Consider the following 18,562-nt stretch of genomic DNA (forward strand, 5'->3'; position numbering starts at 1 on the left):
TCAAGAAATTCATGAAGTATTTAAAATTTGAATGGAAGCAGCAGTTCCAACACATCCATAGACACTATATTACCTGCTCATCTGGAATAAGGAAGTGTAAAGAGATAATGTACAAAATGTTTTATGCAGCCATATTGATCTATGCCGCTGAGAGCTGGACAATGACTAGCAGAAACAAACAAACAAACAAACAAACAAAACAAACCCCATGGCACTACAGCCCTTGAAGGGCCTTGGCCTACCAAGCGACCACTGCTCAGCCCGAAGGCCTGCAGGTAACGAGGTGCCGTGTGGTCAGCACGACGAATCTTCTCAGCCGTTATTCTTGGCTTTCTGGACTGGGGCCGCTATCTTACCGTCAGATAGCTCCTCAATTCTAATCACGTAGGCTGAGTGGACCTCGAACCAGGTCCAGGTAAAAATCCCTGACCTGGCCGCGAATCGAACTCGGGGCCTCCGGGTAAGAGGCAGGCATGCTACCCCTACACCATGGGGCCGGCTAAAGGAAACTGAGCCAACGGCACGTGGTGTTCCCAAGCGGTCACCCATCCAAGTACTGACCATGCCCAATGTTGCTTAACTGCGGTGATCGGATGAGAACCGGTGTATTCAACATGGTATGGCTGTCGGTGACTAGCAGGAAGGAGAGTAGAATTCAAGCCATAAAAATGAAATACCTAAGACTGATTGAGAAATGAAGATGTGAGAAAGGAGGTCAGAGTGGAAAACCTAAATGAGGGAACTGCTTGGAGTAAACTAAAATGTAAAGAGGATGAATATGAAGTTCAAGGGAATGAAAGTGAGAGGGATACCTAGAACAAGGGGAACTGATTCAAGAAAGAAGAGTGCAAGAAGAAGAAATCTGGACTGGAACAAAATTATGGAAGGGGAATGGTGGAAGGAGAGAGGAAGGTGGAGAAATGCCATAAATGCCCTGTCCCAGCAGGAGCTGGATAAGGAAAAAAGGAGGACGTGATGATGATGATGATGATGATGATGATGATGATGATGATGATGATGATGGTCTCAGTTAAAATATAAAGTTTCAACCTAGTCAATACTATGTAAAAGGTTGAAACTTCATATTTTAATTGAGATATTACATTCAATTCAGAATGGAAAATTCTAAGTTCCCATGGAGGAATTAGATATTTTTCACCAATAGAGCATGTCAAAAACAGATCAGATGTAAGGCTTTTCAGGCGTTTGCTCTATTAACCAGCGTTTTGTCTTAGGTCTCTCTTTTTGACATGCTCTATTGGTGAAAAATACCTAATTCTCTCCATGGGAACTTACAATTTTCCATTCGGCATTGCTAGGCGGGCAATAAATCCATTGTGGAGATTTATCTCCCATGTGCAGTTATCAGACTGTGCCTCTTATAATGGGCTTCTGATAAGTTCACCTGCATACACCCCAGCGTCAGTGGGTAGGGTCTGACACATCCCACTCTGATGAGTCTAGTGTCAGACCTAAGATGAAATGCTGGTTAATAGAGCAAACGCCTGAAAAGCCTTACATCTGATCTGATATTACATTCAGTACAGACCTTGAAATATGAATTTCATTTCTTGTAATGAAATTATATTGCATGTTTTAAGGCCAGTTGCCTTTTCCATTGCCAACCTCATTTGAGGACTTAACGAAGAAGAAATGAGTGATAATGAATGAAACTGGATAAGGCGGTGGAAGGAATCGGCTGTGGCCTGTGAATAGGAACTGCCCCGGCATTTACCTGGAAGTAAAAATGGGAAACCACAGAAAACAATTCTCAGGACAGCTGATGGTGTTGTTTGAACCCACTCAACTCCCACATGTAGAGGCTGACTCCATCACTGTAGCATATTAACATGCGAGACCACTCTGCTTGGTTTGCTTATGTATACACAATTTAGTAATTTTATGTTCTGGTCATGTAAAACATAATGTTCCTGCAGTCAGGTAGTTAGGAGAATGGATCACAGCAAGCGAGAGTAAAACTGTGGCCATGGACACCAGGTGCACCAAGTTAGAGAGGGCCTGTCAATCCTGTAAAAGCATCTACACCACCAAATACCTCTCCAAGAACCTCAAGCTGAAGCACTACAACTCAGCAGTGAGACCCTCTGTACTCTATGCCTCTGAATACCTCTTGATGAATTGAAAGGGCCCATTCAGCAAGCTAGAACTTAAAGAGAGGAAGATTTCGAGGAAGATACTAGGACCCATTTGAGAGGAGGAATGCACCTATAGGATCAGGCACAATGAGCTCTATGAACATCAGGAAAACATAGTCACATATATGAGGAAAAGGCAACTGGCTTTCTATGGGCACATGAGCCACTTGAAACCCTGCAGGCTCACCAAAAGAGTCCTCGGAGTGACAAGTAGGGGAAAGGCTACCAAGACCAAGTAGATCACCTTAGTAAAATCAGACTTAGAGAAACTACAGATCCCATTAGAGACCACAGAGAACTGATCTCAGTACCGACAGGCCATCCTACAGGGAGTCTTCCCACTGTCCCTCACAAGAAAAAAATAGTACAGGGACCACCAGACCTAAGTGGATGGATGGAAGGAGGCAGGCACACAGCCAAAAAATAAAAGCGTACTGGGCCAAGAAAAAGCAGAAAACCATAGCTAAGCGTTAAGACGAGCCCCTTGGTCCCTAGTAGGCCAAAACGAACCAAAAAATAAATCTATACAATAGAAAATCAATGGTTCATGTTTGTGGGTTACTGTAGTCACGTCCTAGTTCGTGAACCATGAGCAACGGCTGAGTGGCCTAGTAAGTGGTCCTGAGAGTCGGGATACCAGTTGCTATGGAATGGGAGTGGGCATCTCGGACATATTCTGAGTCGTGGCCCTCCTTGTGCTCAGGCGGCTAGGACTACACAATTCACCGGTGGTCCATAACCCGTTAGAGGAGAGATCCTCACTTGGACTATGTGCAAGTAGGGCAGCATCCTGCTTCATGAATTTACCGAGCTCAGAACATTTTAAGCAAGCCTTGGACCTATGGGAGTAATGGAGTCCCACTCCCATTTGACAGGCGAGGGACTCCTTGGAAACAACTTGGCGAACGAAATGGAATTCGATGGGGAGCTATCAATATTAATGGGGCTTATGGAAGAAAGAAGGTAGAACTTGCTGAGTCAGCAAAGAGGATGCATCTGGATGTGCTAGGAGTAAGTGATATTCGGGTAAGGGGAGATAAGGAGGAAGAGATAGCAGATTATAAAGTGTACTTGACGGGTGTTAGAAAGGGAAGGGCAGAGTCTGGGGTAGGGCTCTTTATCAGGAATACTATTGCACGCAACATAGTTTCTGTTAGGCACGTAAGTGAGCGAATGATGTGGGTAGATTTGTCAGTGGGAGGAATTAGGACAAGAATTGTGTCCATGTGTTCACCATGTGAGGGTGCAGATGAGGATGAAGTTGACAAGTTTTATGAAGCATTGAGTGACATCGTGGTCAGGGTCAACAGCAAGGATAGAATAGTGCTAATGGGCGATTTCAATGTGAGAGTTGGGAATAGAACTGAAGGATACGAAAGGGTGATTGGTAAATGTGGGGAAGATATGGAAGCTAATGGGAATGGGAAGCGTTTGCTGGACTTCTGTGCTAGTATGGGTTTAGCTGTTACGAATACATTCTTCAAGCATAAGGCTATTCACCGCTACACATGGGAGGCTAGGGGTACCAGATCCATAATAGACTATATCTTAACAGACTTTGAATTCAGGAAATCTTTTAGGAATGTACGCGTTTTTCGGGGATTTTTCGATGATACAGACCATTATCTGATCTGTAGTGAACTAAGTATCTCTAGGCCTAGGGTAGAGAAAGTGAAATCTGTCTGCAAACGAATAAGGGTAGAAAATCTCCAGGACAAGGAAATTAGACAGAAGTACATGGATATGATTAGTGAGAAGTTTCGAAAAGTAGACAGTAAGCAGGTTCAGGATATAGAAAGTGAATGGGTGGCATACAGGGATGCTGTAGTAGAAACAGCAAGGGAATGCCTAGGAACAACTGTGTGTAAAGATGGGAAAAGGCGAACATCTTGGTGGAATGATGAAGTGAGAGCAGCCTGTAAACGTAAAAAGGAGGCTTATCAGAAATGGCTCCAAACAAGGGCCGAGGCAGACAGGGATTTGTACGTAGATGAAAGAAACAGAGCGAAACAAATAGTTGTTGAATCCAAAAAGAAGTCATGGGAAGATTTTGGTAATAACCTGGAAAGGCTAGGTCAAGCAGCAGGGAAACCTTTCTGGACAGTAATAAAGAATCTTAGGAAGGGAGGGGAAAAAGGAAATGAACAGTGTTTTGAGTAATTCAGGTGAACCTATAACAGATCCCAGGGAATCACTGGAGAGGTGGAGGGAATATTTTGAACATCTTCTCAATGTAAAAGGAAATCATCATGGTAGTGTTGCAAACAGTCAAGCTCATGGGGAGGAGGAAAATGTTGGTGAAATAATGCTTGAGGAAGTGGAAAGGATAGTAAATAAACTCCATTGTCATAAGGCAGCAGGAATAGATGAAATTAGACCTGAAATGGTGAAGTATAGTGGGAAGGCAGGGATGAAATGGCTTCATAGAGTAGTAAAATTAGCGTGGAGTGTTGGTAAGGTACCTTCAGATTGGACAAAAGCAGTAATTGCACCTATGTATAAGCAAGGGAACAGGAAGGATTGCAACAACTATCGAGGTATCTCATTGATTAGTATACCAGGCAAAGTATTCACAGGCATCTTGGAAGGGAGGGTGCGATCAGTCGTTGAGAGGAAGTTGGATGAAAACCAGTGTGGTTTCAGACCACAGAGAGGCTGTCAGGATCAGATTTTCAGTGTGCGCCAGGTAATTGAAAAATGCTACGAGAGGAATAGGCAGTTGTGTTTATGTTTCGTAGATCTCGAGAAAGCATATGACAGGGTACCGAGGGAAAAGATGTTCACTACACTGGGGGACTATGGAATTAAAGGTAGATTATTAAAATCAATCAAAGGTATTTATGTTGACAATTGGGCTTCAGTGAGAATTGATGGTAGAATGAATTCTTGGTTCAGGGTACTTACAGGAGTTAGACAAGGCTGTAATCTTTCACCTTTGCTGTTTGTAGTTTACATGGATCATATGCTGAAAGGTATAAAATGGCAGGGAGGGATTCAGTTAGGTGGAAATGTAGTAAGCAGCCTGGCCTATGCTGACGACTTGGTCTTAATGGCAGACTGTGCCAAAAGCCTGCAGTCTAACATCTTGGAACTTGAAAATAGGTGCAATGAGTATGGTATGAAAATTAGCCTCTCGAAGACTAAATTGATGTCAGTAGGTAAGAAATCCAACAGAATTGAATGTCAGATTGGTGATACAAAGCTAGAACAGGTCGACAATTTCAAGTATTTAGGTTGTGTGTTTTCCCAGGATGGTAATATAGTAAGTGAGATTGAATCAAGGTGTAGTAAAGCTAATGCAGTTAGCTCGCAGTTGCGATCAGCAGTATTCTGTAAGAAGGAAGTCAGCTCCCAGACGAAACTATCTTTACATCGGTCTGTTTTCAGACCAACTTTGCTTTATGGGAGCGAAAGCTGGGTGGACTCAGGATATCTTATTCATAAGTTAGAAATAACAGACATGAAAGTAGCAAGAATGATTGCTGGTACAAACAGGTGGGAACAATGGCAGGAGGGTACTCGGAATGATGAGATAAAGGCTAATTTAGGAATGAACTCGATGGATGAAGCTGTACACATAAACCGGCTTCGGTGGTGGGGTCATGTGAGGCGAATGGAGGAGGATAGGTTACCTAGGAGAATAATGGACTCTGTTATGGAGGGTAAGAGAAGTAGAGGGAGACCAAGATGACGATGGTTAGACTCTGTTTCTAACGATTTAAAGATAAGAGGTATAGAACTAAATGAGGCCACAACACTAGTTGCAAATCGAGGATTGTGGCGACGTTTAGTAAATTCTCAGAGGCTTGCAGACTGAACGCTGAAAGGCATAACAGTCTATAATGATAATGAATGAATGAATGAATAGAAAATCATTTCTCTGTCTCTACATTTTGAATGTATACCTGACACTTGGTTCTTATACTACACAGGACAATTCTATATCAGAAGTTTTGTCTGTTACAGCACCAAGGGAAAAACATTAAGGGTTATTTTCATGAAACTTGGTATTTAGGTTTAAGGTAAAAGCAAGTAGAAAGTTGTTTATTCAGCAGCGAGCCTAAATTCAATGTATCTCTCTTATGGTTTCTTTAACAGAAAAATTTCAAAATTAGTCATTTCTTACAAACTTCTTCTTGTTCCAACAAGTTTACTTCCAGAACACTGGAAAAATAAGAGAAATATCAATGGCAGCCATCTGAATGTTAAAAGCCAAGAGCCAATATCTTTCAGAATTTCTGTGAAGATCATATGGGCAACAGTTTAAATGTTTTGTATATCTGTCTGTAATTTTTAAGTATCCACTTCATTTTAATACCAAAAGGAAGAGATCTAATGGAAACGAAATGAAAGTGAACAGGGCTAGAGAGAGCCAGGAAACAAGTATATCACAAGAAGCCACTGACAGGGAGAGGCTGTTGACCTACATGCCTCAGAATCTCAGCAGGAACATATGGGACCGACAGAAATGTAATCATACACATGCTGGAAGACAGTTCTGTCAACGAGAACTGTAATAGCTAGTTAATATACCAGGTGGGCAAAGTAAAACCAACCTGGAAAATATTTATAATAGAACTGATGAGGGATTGACCCTTGTTAATGAACATCACAGAAGATGTTGGAAATGGCCTCATGACTCTACTTCACTCGGAAATCACCAGCAGAAGTCAACATCAAATGTTCATATGAATGCTTTAACACAGACACAGCAGTAAATTTTTAAGGATACAGATGCAGGTCCTTTTTGATAATGTTTCAACAGGATGATCTCTTAATTTCCACTTGCACAGATAAACAGCACTGAGATTTCTTAGGACTTTGTTCCAGGCTTTACTTCACTCGACCAATGTTTCTGGTGTTTGAACTGTTTTCGGATAGTTACAAGTTTTATTTGCTACAGAGCCCATTTCATCCCATTTTGCCACTAAGTTTTGCATTGCAGACTTTGTTGGAAGTTTTGCAAAAACACTTCCAGTCTTAAACTCTTGCGCAAACATTTCCATACAGCTTTTCCTCGAATCGTGCTTTGCATAACACTCGACAATGAACATGTGCTGTTTTATTGTGAGCACCCTTTTGTGTTGCATTCAACTGGTCACTAAAAACACCTGCTCCTCTGACTCATTCACATATAATGACACAGCACCTTACTCTGAAGATACGCATGTGCAGACATGTGACAGCAACCGATTGGTGCATCAAAATCATAGTTTACAGCATTTCCCATGATGGGCAGTTCTCCTGTTCATTAACCAAATCGCATGGCGCAACAGCCCCGAAGGGCGTTGGCCTACCAAGCGACCATTGTTCAGCCCGAAGGCCTACAGATTACAAGGTGCTGTGTGATCAGCACGACGAATCCTCTCAGCCATTATTCTTGGCTTTCTAGACCGGTTACAAGTGACTATTTTCATTTTGACCATATTGAAATTCATATTAAAAATGTTTAACAATTAATTTATTGAAAACCACCTATTCAGTACTATTAAAAGTCATTAAGACTATAATACAATGATTGTATTAAAGTTTAAGCATATGGTACATGTTTCACCTGTCAGTGCAGGCATCATCAGCCATATATTCTAAACTCCAAGTCAGAGCTCTGAGTAGATGCTATACTAAAACTATTCTCAATAATTAATATTTTATATAACAATTTTCACTGATGTACAAGAACATTATGGTCACATTAGGAGTGAACTGGCCGATCATGTCTTAAAGTTCTAATGGGACATCCAATTCATGTTCACATCCAATGGAGATAATACAAAGATATCAAATCTCATAATGCCGATAATGAGACGGCAAATGAAGTCAAGTGGAAATCATAACACCTATACATTCTTTCAGCTATATAGGAGATTAACATGTACTAAAACTATTTTTTACAACAATCTGCACTAATGTATAAGAACATATGGTACATTTGGAAATGAACTGGCCAGTCTTGTCTTAAAGTTCTAATGGGACGTCCTACTCATGTCCACATTCAATGGAGATAATGAAAGATATCAACACTCATAATGCCGATCTGGGATGGCAATTGAAGTCAACTGGAATCACAACATTTACACATTTCTTTTAGCATATATAGGAGATCAAACACGTTCAGCTCATATGGTTTTTGGGATGGCCAAAATCTTCTATAGATCAACATCATTTCCTTAAAGAAATGAGAATCTCTATTAAAAATTTTTGAAGTGAAGTGCCAGTTAGAAGAAGAGATTGCTAGTAGAGAATGCTTGATCGAGTTTCATTTAAATATCAGATCAAAATTTAGATGTATGGCTTTTCAGGTGTTTGCTCTATTAACCAGCGTTTCGTCTTAGGTCTGACACTAGACTCGTCAGAGTGTGATGTGTCAGACCCTACCCACCGACGCTGGGGTGTATGCAGGTGAACTTATCAGAAGCCTATTTAAGAGGCACAGTCTGATAACTGCATACAGGAGATAAAACTCCACAATGGAATTAATGCCTGCCTAGCAATTCCATTCTCATTTAAATAACAGATTATTCCATCTCCGTTTAAACATGCTGTATGTTGTCTAGGTTGTGAAGTTTTTGAAGTTATTCCCATGTAAGTCTGAAGAGGAGTTCAACTGGATTCTGGGTGTAAATTTAAGGGCTAGTGAAGAGTGCTGAAATGTGTGAAATAAACAAAAAAGTGTGTGAGTGCTATATTGGGATAGTTCATTAGTGGAATTAATCTTCTTGACACTTACCCTTTAGACTTTAGGAGAGAAGTCTGGCTGTGTTGCTTTATCTCTGCTTCTTGTATTGAAAGGGTGTGTCATTGTTGCCGGGGAGTGTGTTGGGAGAAGTGGGCTGGGCGGGGTGTTAAGATCGCTGTTGGTACGAGTGGGGGAGGGGGTGAGGCCAGGCGAAGGTACATCGGCTGCTGTTGATATAGGGGTATTAATGCTGGATTTATAGTTGAAGATCTTAAAAAAATTATTACTGTTTATGTTAAGAGATGACAATAATTTAAGAATTTGTTCCATGACTGAGCTCTTTGTTTCTACGATGTCATTTAGATTTTCATTCTTATTGAAGTGTTGGTATAAAAGGATGTAGGTGTTTTCGAATTCTGTCATTAAACTACCTTTATTAATAATCTTTTAAGATCTGAAGGTCCTGGTCTATAGTGGTGAAGCTATGCCCCATTTCTTTCATACGCATACTCATAGTGAAGAGACAACATACAGCATGTTTAAATGGAGATGGAATAATCTGTTATTTAAATGAGACTCTATCAAGCATTCTCTACTAGCAATCTTGCCATCTAACTGGCACTTCACTTCAAAAATTTTTAATAGAGTTTTTCATTTCTTCAACGAAGTGATGTTGATCTATAGAAGATATTGGCTATCCCAAAAACCATATGAGCTGAACGTGTTTGATCTCCTATATATGCTAAAAGAAATGTGTAAATGTTGTGATTCCAATAGACTTCAATTGCCGTCCCAGTATTGGCATTATGAATGTTGATATTTTTTATTATCTCCATTGAATGTGGACATGAGTAGGACGTCCCATTAGAACTTTAAGACAAGACTGGCCAGTTCATTTCCAAATGTACCATATGTTCTTATACATTAGTGCAAATTGTTGTAAAAAATAGTTTTAGTACATGTTAATCTATCTACACTGACTGACAGAGCAAATGCAACACCAAGAAGGAGTGGTCAAAACTTTATGCCAATTGCAGGGTAGACTGACGTCACTGAGGTATGCTCATGATGTGAAATGCGCCGCTGTGCTGCGTACGTAGCGAACGATAAATGGGACACGGCGTTGGCGAATGGCCCACTTCGTACCGTGATTTCTCAGCCGACAGTCATTGTAGAACGTGTTGTCGTGTGCCACAGGACACGTGTATAGCTAAGAATGCCAGGCCGCCGTCAACGGAGGCATTTCCAGCAGACAGACGACTTTACGAGGGGTATGGGTGATCGGGCTGAGAAGGGCAGGTTGGTCGCTTCGTCAAATCGCAGTCGATACCCATAGTGATGTGTCCACGGTGCAGCGCCTGTGGCGAAGATGGTTGGCGCAGGGACATGTGGCACGTGTGAGGGGTCCAGGCGCAGCCCAAGTGACGTCAGCATGCGAGGATCGGCGCATCCGCCGCCAAGCGGTGGCAGCCTCGCACGCCACGTCAACCACCATTCTTCAGCATGTGCAAGACACCCTGGCTGTTCCAATATCGACCAGAACAATTTCCCGTTGATTGGTTGAAGGAGGCCTGCACTCCCGGCGTCCGCTCAGAAGACTACCATTGACTCCACAGCATAGACGTGCACGCCTGGCATGGTGCCGGGCTAGAGCGACTTGGATGAGGGAATGGCGGAACGTCGTGTTCTCCGATGAGTCATGCTTCTGTTCTGTCAGTGATAGTCACCGCAGACGAGTGTGGCGTCGGCGTGGAGAAAGGTAAAATCCGGCAGTAACTGTGGAGCGCCCTACCGCTAGACAACGCGGCATCATGGTTTGGGGCGCTATTGCGTATGATTCCACGTCACCTCTAGTGCGTATTCAAGGCATGTTAAATGCCCACCGCTACGTGCAGCATGTGCTGCGGCCGGTGGCACTCCCGTACCTTCAGGGGCTGCCCAATACTCTGTTTCAGCAGGATAATGCCCGCCCACACACTGCTCGCATCTCCCAACAGGCTCTACGAGGTGTACAGATGCTTCCGTGGCCAGCGTACTCTCCGGATCTCTCACCAATCGAACACATGTGGAATCTCATTGGACGCCGTTTGAAAACTCTGCCCCAGCCTCGTATGGACGACCAACTGTGGCAAATGGTTGACAGAGAATGGAGAACCATCCCTCAGGACACCATCCGCACTCTTATTGACTCTGTACCTCGACGTGTTTCTGCGTGCATCGCCGCTCGCGGTGGTCCTACATCCTACTGAGTCGATGCTGTGCGCATTGTGTAACCTGCATATCGGTTTGAAATAAACATCAATTATTCGTCCGTGCCGTCTCTGTTTTTTCCCCAACTTTCATCCCTTTCGAACCACTCCTCCTTGGTGTTGCATTGTCACTGTCAGTCAGTGTATATAGCTGAAAGAATGTGTAGATGTTATGATTTCCACTTGACTTCATTTGCCGTCTCATTATCGGCATTATGAGATTTGATGTCTTTGTATTATCTCCATTGGATGTGAATATGTATTGGACGTCCCATTAGAACTTTAAGACATGATCGGCCAGTTCACTCCAAATGTGACCATAATGTTCTTGTACATCAGTGAAAATTGTTATATACAAAATTAATTCTTGAGAATAGTTCTAGTATAGCATCTACTCAGAGCTCTGACTTGGAGTTTAGAATTTATGGCTGATGATGCCTGCAATGACAGGTGAAACATGTACTATATGCTTAAACTTTAATATAATGATTGTATTATAGTCTTAACAACTTTTAATATTATTGAATAGGTGGTTTTCAATAAATTGTTAAAAATTTTTCTAGACCGGGCCGCTATCTCACCATCAGATCCTCCTCAATTGCAATCATGTAGGCTGAGTGGACCTTGAACCAGCCGTCAGATCCAGGTAAACATCCCTGACCTGGCCGGGAATCGAACCTGGGGCCTCCAGGTAAGAGACAGGCATGCTATACCTAGACCCAGGGCTGGCCTCCTGCTCCCCAACAAGCGTCAATTCTATGCCAGTCTTATAAATATTTTCCGGGCCAGTTTTATTTTGCCCATACTGTACAAATGTAATCTAAGTGTAGGTGAGACACACATGATTATGAAGTAATATTAGGGGACTCAGAAAGTGGTGAATAAAATGCTTCATTATTGATGGAAAAAGTACTTAAGGGATGTTGAAGGGAAAAGCTGTATAAACAAGACAGGAAAGTGTAAAGCAGAAATAAAGTTGTTAAATAAAGAGACTCTTAATTTTGATAAATTTTGTATGCAAAATAAAGTAAATATCAGCTTATGCAGGCTTAATAGCAATAACAATACTAATAATGGTATTGGACTTATCCAAGAATTCTAGAAAAAAAATGAACCCTTTTAGCACAGAGCACTTTATGTTAAGTCCTCAGCCAGAAGATAGTAGGAGGGAGTTTCTACAGATCAACCATAAGCTGTCGTAAGTAGCCTGGGTGTCACTTAAGAGGCGTACTAGGGAAAAATAGAGAGAGGTAGTTTCCTGCTGCTTTAATCACCAGATGAGAAGGTGCTGTTCACTCACTCACTCACTCACTCACTCACTCACCCATCCGCTCACTCACTCACTCACTCACCCACCCACTCACCCACTCACTCACTCACTCACTCACTCACTTATTTATTTATTTATTTATTTATTTTGTATTGCAGAAAGATACAAGTTTACAAACAATGACAAAAATTTATTTACAACTATATACATATTTGAGTAGTCTTAAAACGTACAGAATGAGACTTAGATCACATAATGTAGTAGTGTCAGAGTTGAATGTCCAACATGCTTAACCATTTTACAGCTTCATCAGTGCCCTCATGGTTGACCTGCATTGTTGTGTTGAACTTCAGAAGTGGGCAATTCTTAGCAAAAACTTGGAGAGTCTGGGTCATGTCTGCACAGACACAGTAAGTGTTCTCAGTTACCTTCCACTCATGCTTCCAGTATTGACAACTGATATGTTGGGTTCTTATTCAATTTAATTACAACAAGATTTTTAGGAGTAGCTTGAAACCAGGAGGATGGTTAACTGGATCCAGGATTATGAAGAGAACCACATATTGTGCCATGTTTGGTTCACATTAAATTGTTTTTGAATCAGTCTCTTACTTAGTACCCATGATGATATCCTTGAATTTAACCTGTGACTTTGATGTGATCAGTCCTGATGTATTAGCAGGAGAGTTGATCTAGCCCAAACCAGGAGAGAATACAATCTGCACACTGTATCTCATCAGAGATCTGGGCAGATAGAGTATACAGAAATACAATATATCATATCCCTAAATAGTTTGCATTAAATACTACAGTTATAGTCAGTCAATACTGATCTGCATTTAGGGCAGTCACCCAAATGGCAGATTCCCTATCTATTCTTTTCCTAGCCTTTTCTTAAATGACTGCAAATAAATTGGAAAATTATTGAATATCTCCCTTGGTAAGTTCTTCCAGTCCCTAACTCCCCTTCCTATAAACAAATATTTGCCCCAATTTGTCCTCTTGAATTCCAACTTTATCTTCATATTGTGATTTTTCCTACTTTTAAAGACACCACTCAAAGTTATTCATCTACTAATATCATTTCACGCCACCTCTCCACTGACAGCTGAGAACAAACCACTTAGGATGTCTGATTCAAAATTTATATGTAGTAATAATAATAATAACTTCAATATACTGTATTTTAGTCATCAAATGTAACTATCAGTAATGGCACACCCTAATTAAAGGGCAATCACAAAAGACAGTTTAACATCCACAATTTGGAAATAATCACTGTTATAAATATTGTAAAGGCTATGGTTTGTCATGACCATAGCTTTGATTAAGAGTTTACAACCAGAATTTCTACTCTGCATTCAAGATTTGACCACTGCCTTCCAGTGCATCTTAGCAAATTTTAAGGCATGGAATGAGCTTTTATTCATAGACATACAACCACGCTGAAGTACTGGTCTGTTATCAATAAACTGTAATTCTTATTCATACGATCTCATCATCAATAATTTTTTACTTCAACCAATCTCTGTTTTATGTTTTTATAATTCATTAACTTCAAGCTGTTAAATGAAAATGGACTAGTTAACATTTCTATAATGTAACAATAATGTAACAATGTGAACAAATTCAGGATCCCGATTTTGATTAAGAGGTACAAAATTGATGGCTGATGATGCCCAGCTAGTGGGCAAAACATGTCCCAATAATGATTTATAATAAGGTATAATTTCTAATTGTAACAACTTTGTATTGTATTGAATAGGTGGATTTTAATAAATTTGTGTGTGATATTTTCGAATTACAAACCACTTGGTCGAGCAGCTCATCTCCTTTACCCTAAGTCTTCCCAGCCCAAACTTTGCAACATTTTTGTAACACTACTCCTTTGTCGGAAGTCACCCAGAACCAACCAAGCTGCTTTTCTTTGGATTATTCCAGTTCTTCAATCAAATAATCCTGGTGAGGGTCCCATACACTGGAACCATACTCTAGTTGGAGTCTTACCAAAGACCTTCCTTCCTACAATGTCTAAATATCCTCATAATCATATGTATTTACAAACCCGTTTATGTGATACCCCAATCAAGATCTTTCCTTATATTAACACCTGGGTACTTACAATGAACCCCAAAAGGAACTTTCACCCCATCAACACAGTAATTAAAACAGAGAGGATTTTTCCTATTTGTGAAACAACCTGACTTTTAACCCCGTTTATTATCATACCATTGCTACTGTCCATTGCACAACATTATCAAGGTTATTTTGCAGTTGCTCACAAATTTGTAACTTATTTATTACTCTATACAGAATAACATCATCCGCAAATAGCCTTACCTCTGATTCCACTTCTTTACTCATATCATTTATATATATATATATAGATAGATAGATAGATAGATAGATATAAGAAAACATAAACATCCAATAATACTGCCTTGAAGAATTTCCCTCTTAATTATTACATGGTCAGAGAAAGAAGCTTTGCCTACTCTAATTCTCTGAGTTCTATTTTCTAGAAATATATCCACTGATTCAGTCAATCTTCTGTCAAGTCAAATTGCACTAATTTTTGCCAGTAGCCTCTCTTGATCCACCCTATCAAATGCCTTAGGCAGTTTAATCATGATACAGTCCATTTGACCTCCTGAATCCAAGATATCTGCTATACGATGCTGGAATCCTACAAGTTGCGCTTCAGAGGAATAACGTTTTCTAAATCCGTACTGCCTTCTGTTGAACCAGTTATGAATTTCACAAACATGTCTAATATAATCAGAAAGAATGCTTTCCCAAAGCTTACATGCAATGCATGTCAAGCTGACTGGCCTGTAATTTTCAGCTTTATGTCTATCACCCTTTCCTTTATACATAGGGACTACTATAGCAACTATCCGTTCATTTAGTATAGCTCCTTCATGTAAACAATAATTAAATAAGTAATTCAGATATGGTACTATATCCCAACCCATTGTCTTAGTATATCCCCAGAAAACTTAACAGTTCCAGCTGCTTTTCTAGTTTTCAACTTTTGTATCTTATTGTAAATGGCATTGTTAACAATTTTATCCCATGTTATAACACTATCATTTGTTCTGAGTGTAGTTAGCACAATAAAGAGGGTGGCATTAGATTGATATCATGTTTTAAAACATTAATTTGAATGACTTTTGCTATGTAGTCATATACTGTATAGGGATTTTCTGGAATAGTATTAATTCAACATTTAATATATGTAGGTATTTTATATTAATACAATACCATACCAGATTTTTTTTTAGAATTGGCTTTATGTTGCACTTACACAGATAGGTCTTATGGCGACAATGGGGCAGGAAAGGGCTAATTAAGATACAGTCCCAGCATTTGCCTCTTGTGAAAATGGAAAACCACAGAAAACCATCTTCAGTGTTGCTGGCAGTGGGGTTTGAACCCAATATCTCCCAAATGCAAGCTCACAGCTGTACACCCCTTACTGCATGGCCACTCGCTCGGTATAACAGATGTTACATACTAATTTTATATAGTTACCATATGCAAAGTAAAGTATATTTATTCAGGCCTGAAAAATGATTTCAATGGAGCAGACAGACACACAGAAATGACTTAAGTTCATAACAGGCCAAGGTCAGGTACTGCCAAGTTTTTTGCCCTCCACTTGCTTTGTCCAGGGTTCTGAAGCTATTCTCAGAAACAGACCACAGTGTTAAGACTTATGGAAATTCCCACTGTATGTCATTAACTCATTATCATTCACCCAGAACAGGTACAGTAAATCCCTTGGTCTACGCCAATTAAGATAATGAGCTACTAATGAGAGTCAGTAGCATCCAGCCTGTTCACATTCCTAAAGGATTGGGTAAAAGGCACGTTCCCATTTGAAGAAAAAAACTGCAGCTCCCTGACGATGACTTTAAATTAACAGTTGGTGATATATTGGGTACACTTTTAACACTTTATGACACTTCTGTACCTGAGCTACCAATGGTGGATGATGGTACTGGCATGATATCATGGTAGTCACTATGCTACTTTCATCAGCAATATTTGTTCATTGCTCATCATGGGCACTAATTGAGGGTGGCTGAATATCAGGTGGCGATACATAGGGGGTCTGACTGTACATGCAATAAGGGAAACTGTTCTAATCAAAATATTTATGCAACAAGCTTATAGAAAAGATTCAAAACATTTTGAAATAATATTCTGATCATCATTTGATAATAGCAAATACTGGGATTCATGCTAAAATAAATAGGTAACTGAAAACCCCCTGCCACACTGGGGCAAAATGCTCATAATTTCACAACACAAAGTCTCAAAGAGCTTGAATAAAATATTTGCAATCAGTGAAATTAAAATACGGTACCTTTGTGGGAACTTAATGTTTGAAATAAATGACTAAAATAATTCAGAACAAGTCTGAGCATACACTATACATTCCTGGCACTAAAAGGTTTAGAGGAAGTGCATAAAAACACTAGATAATGCAGGAATAAATTTCAGTACAGTATCTTGAATGGCAAGATATGTTGGTATCAAAATATATTGATTTTTACTATGTGCTCAATTAGTGGATGTATCCTGTGATATATTGTAGTTTTCATTGCAAAATTTGTCCAAAGTCAAAAAGGAATGGGGAAATATATAGAAATTCACAAAATATAGTGAATTAAAAAATGGTAAAATGACAAAAATTCACAATATGTTGCAACTGTAGAACATTTGCAAATCATACAATAGATAGCAAAAGACACTGATATTGCATCTATCTTACAATTTATTTGAATTTGTGAAAAACCCATTTGCAAAAATAATGGGTCTCTATTAATACTGTATATCACAATAAACAGCACAGTTTGAGGAAGAAGTTTCATGATGAAAAATTTTTCAGAATGTTACCAAAACATCATTTAGCATTTTGACACAAAAGCCCTCTTGGAAATATTGTCATTATATGCAGTGTCAACTATCTTACCACAAGTGTATAGTTGTCCAAAGACTGAGTATTCCTATTCTGACCATTGTATAGATGAAACGTCAGATCTGACTTAGATGACACGTAGTATTGAACTGAGAGACATACTCTTCCAGGTCCAAAATTACCCTCACCACTCTCGAGGAGTGCATTATATTGCTGTGAATGCAAGAATCTATCTGTAAAATATTAAAGAAAAGTTTAGTGGAAAAAACAAGAAAATTCTGAAACAGATGATATTCACAAAAAGTCCACACTATTAGAGATGGTTGTATCTGATTTCTAGATTCTTTGAGGTAGCCAAGATTTGAACTAGCCCTCATTTCTGTATCTCCACAGAAAATAATAAAGTATATGCTGAAAATATCAAAAATAAGTAAATCATTAAAAAATTGGAAATTTAACAAATTGCATTATATGGAAATTCCTCAAGACTTAAAATGGACATTGGAACCCATGTTTTATGCTTAATATCTTCATATATAACCAAAATCAATGTGTAATCTTTGCAAGATTATTTTGTTAACTTATCATAGTTTATATGTTTGTGAATCTCTTGTCATATGCTAGGCCTACCTGCATAATATTTAGTTTCCAGCTAACCTATAAGATTGTCTCAAGCTATTTGTAAATTTGTGCTTGTGTTGCTCATCCTCACACATCTTCATTCACTTACAAACACAACTACACATCATACCTCTGACTACTTCTTTGTAATCTTGTCCAGTATTTTCAGAATTCTTTTTCTCTTTGCCCCTGTGTTGTGTACCCATCTTGATTATGGCGGAGGATCGATTAAAAGCTTTAGAGGAACAAAATAACAACTTACAGAACCAACTCCAACAACTTATTGCTTTGACGAAGCCTTTGCAAGAGCAGAATGAAGCATTACTAGCCTGGCTCCAGGAACATGAGTCTGCTGGTACTGTTGCTACATCTAGCAATGTTGGCCAAGTTGCCAAAAACTCTGCAAAGTTACCACCATTTTGGTATGACAGACCAACTGTTTGGTTTGCCCAAGTTGAGACTCAATTTAGGCTCACAGGCATTACGGCCGACCAGACTAAATTTGACAATGTAATTTCACAGCTTGACACCAAGGTCATAGCCGAGATAGAAGACATTGTCATTAACCCCCCTTTACAAGATATTAGAATCATTCCATTTTGACGGTTTTCACTTTACAAAGGTGAAAATAAGAGTATCCTCCTAATTCAATACAATAAATAT

General features: G+C 39.7%; 1 non-coding gene across 1 annotated transcript; it reads right to left on the reverse strand.

Annotated features, from left to right (window-relative positions):
- Nucleotides 1–512: 512 nt before the first annotated feature.
- On the reverse strand, nt 513–631 carry LOC137501092 (5S ribosomal RNA). Its single transcript, XR_011018350.1, has one exon. It is a non-coding gene; the product is annotated as a 5S ribosomal RNA (ribosomal RNA).
- Nucleotides 632–18,562: the final 17,931 nt, after the last annotated feature.

Source organism: Anabrus simplex, chromosome 5, assembly GCF_040414725.1.
Source record: "Anabrus simplex isolate iqAnaSimp1 chromosome 5, ASM4041472v1, whole genome shotgun sequence".
Classification (NCBI taxonomy): Eukaryota; Metazoa; Arthropoda; class Insecta; order Orthoptera; family Tettigoniidae; genus Anabrus; species Anabrus simplex.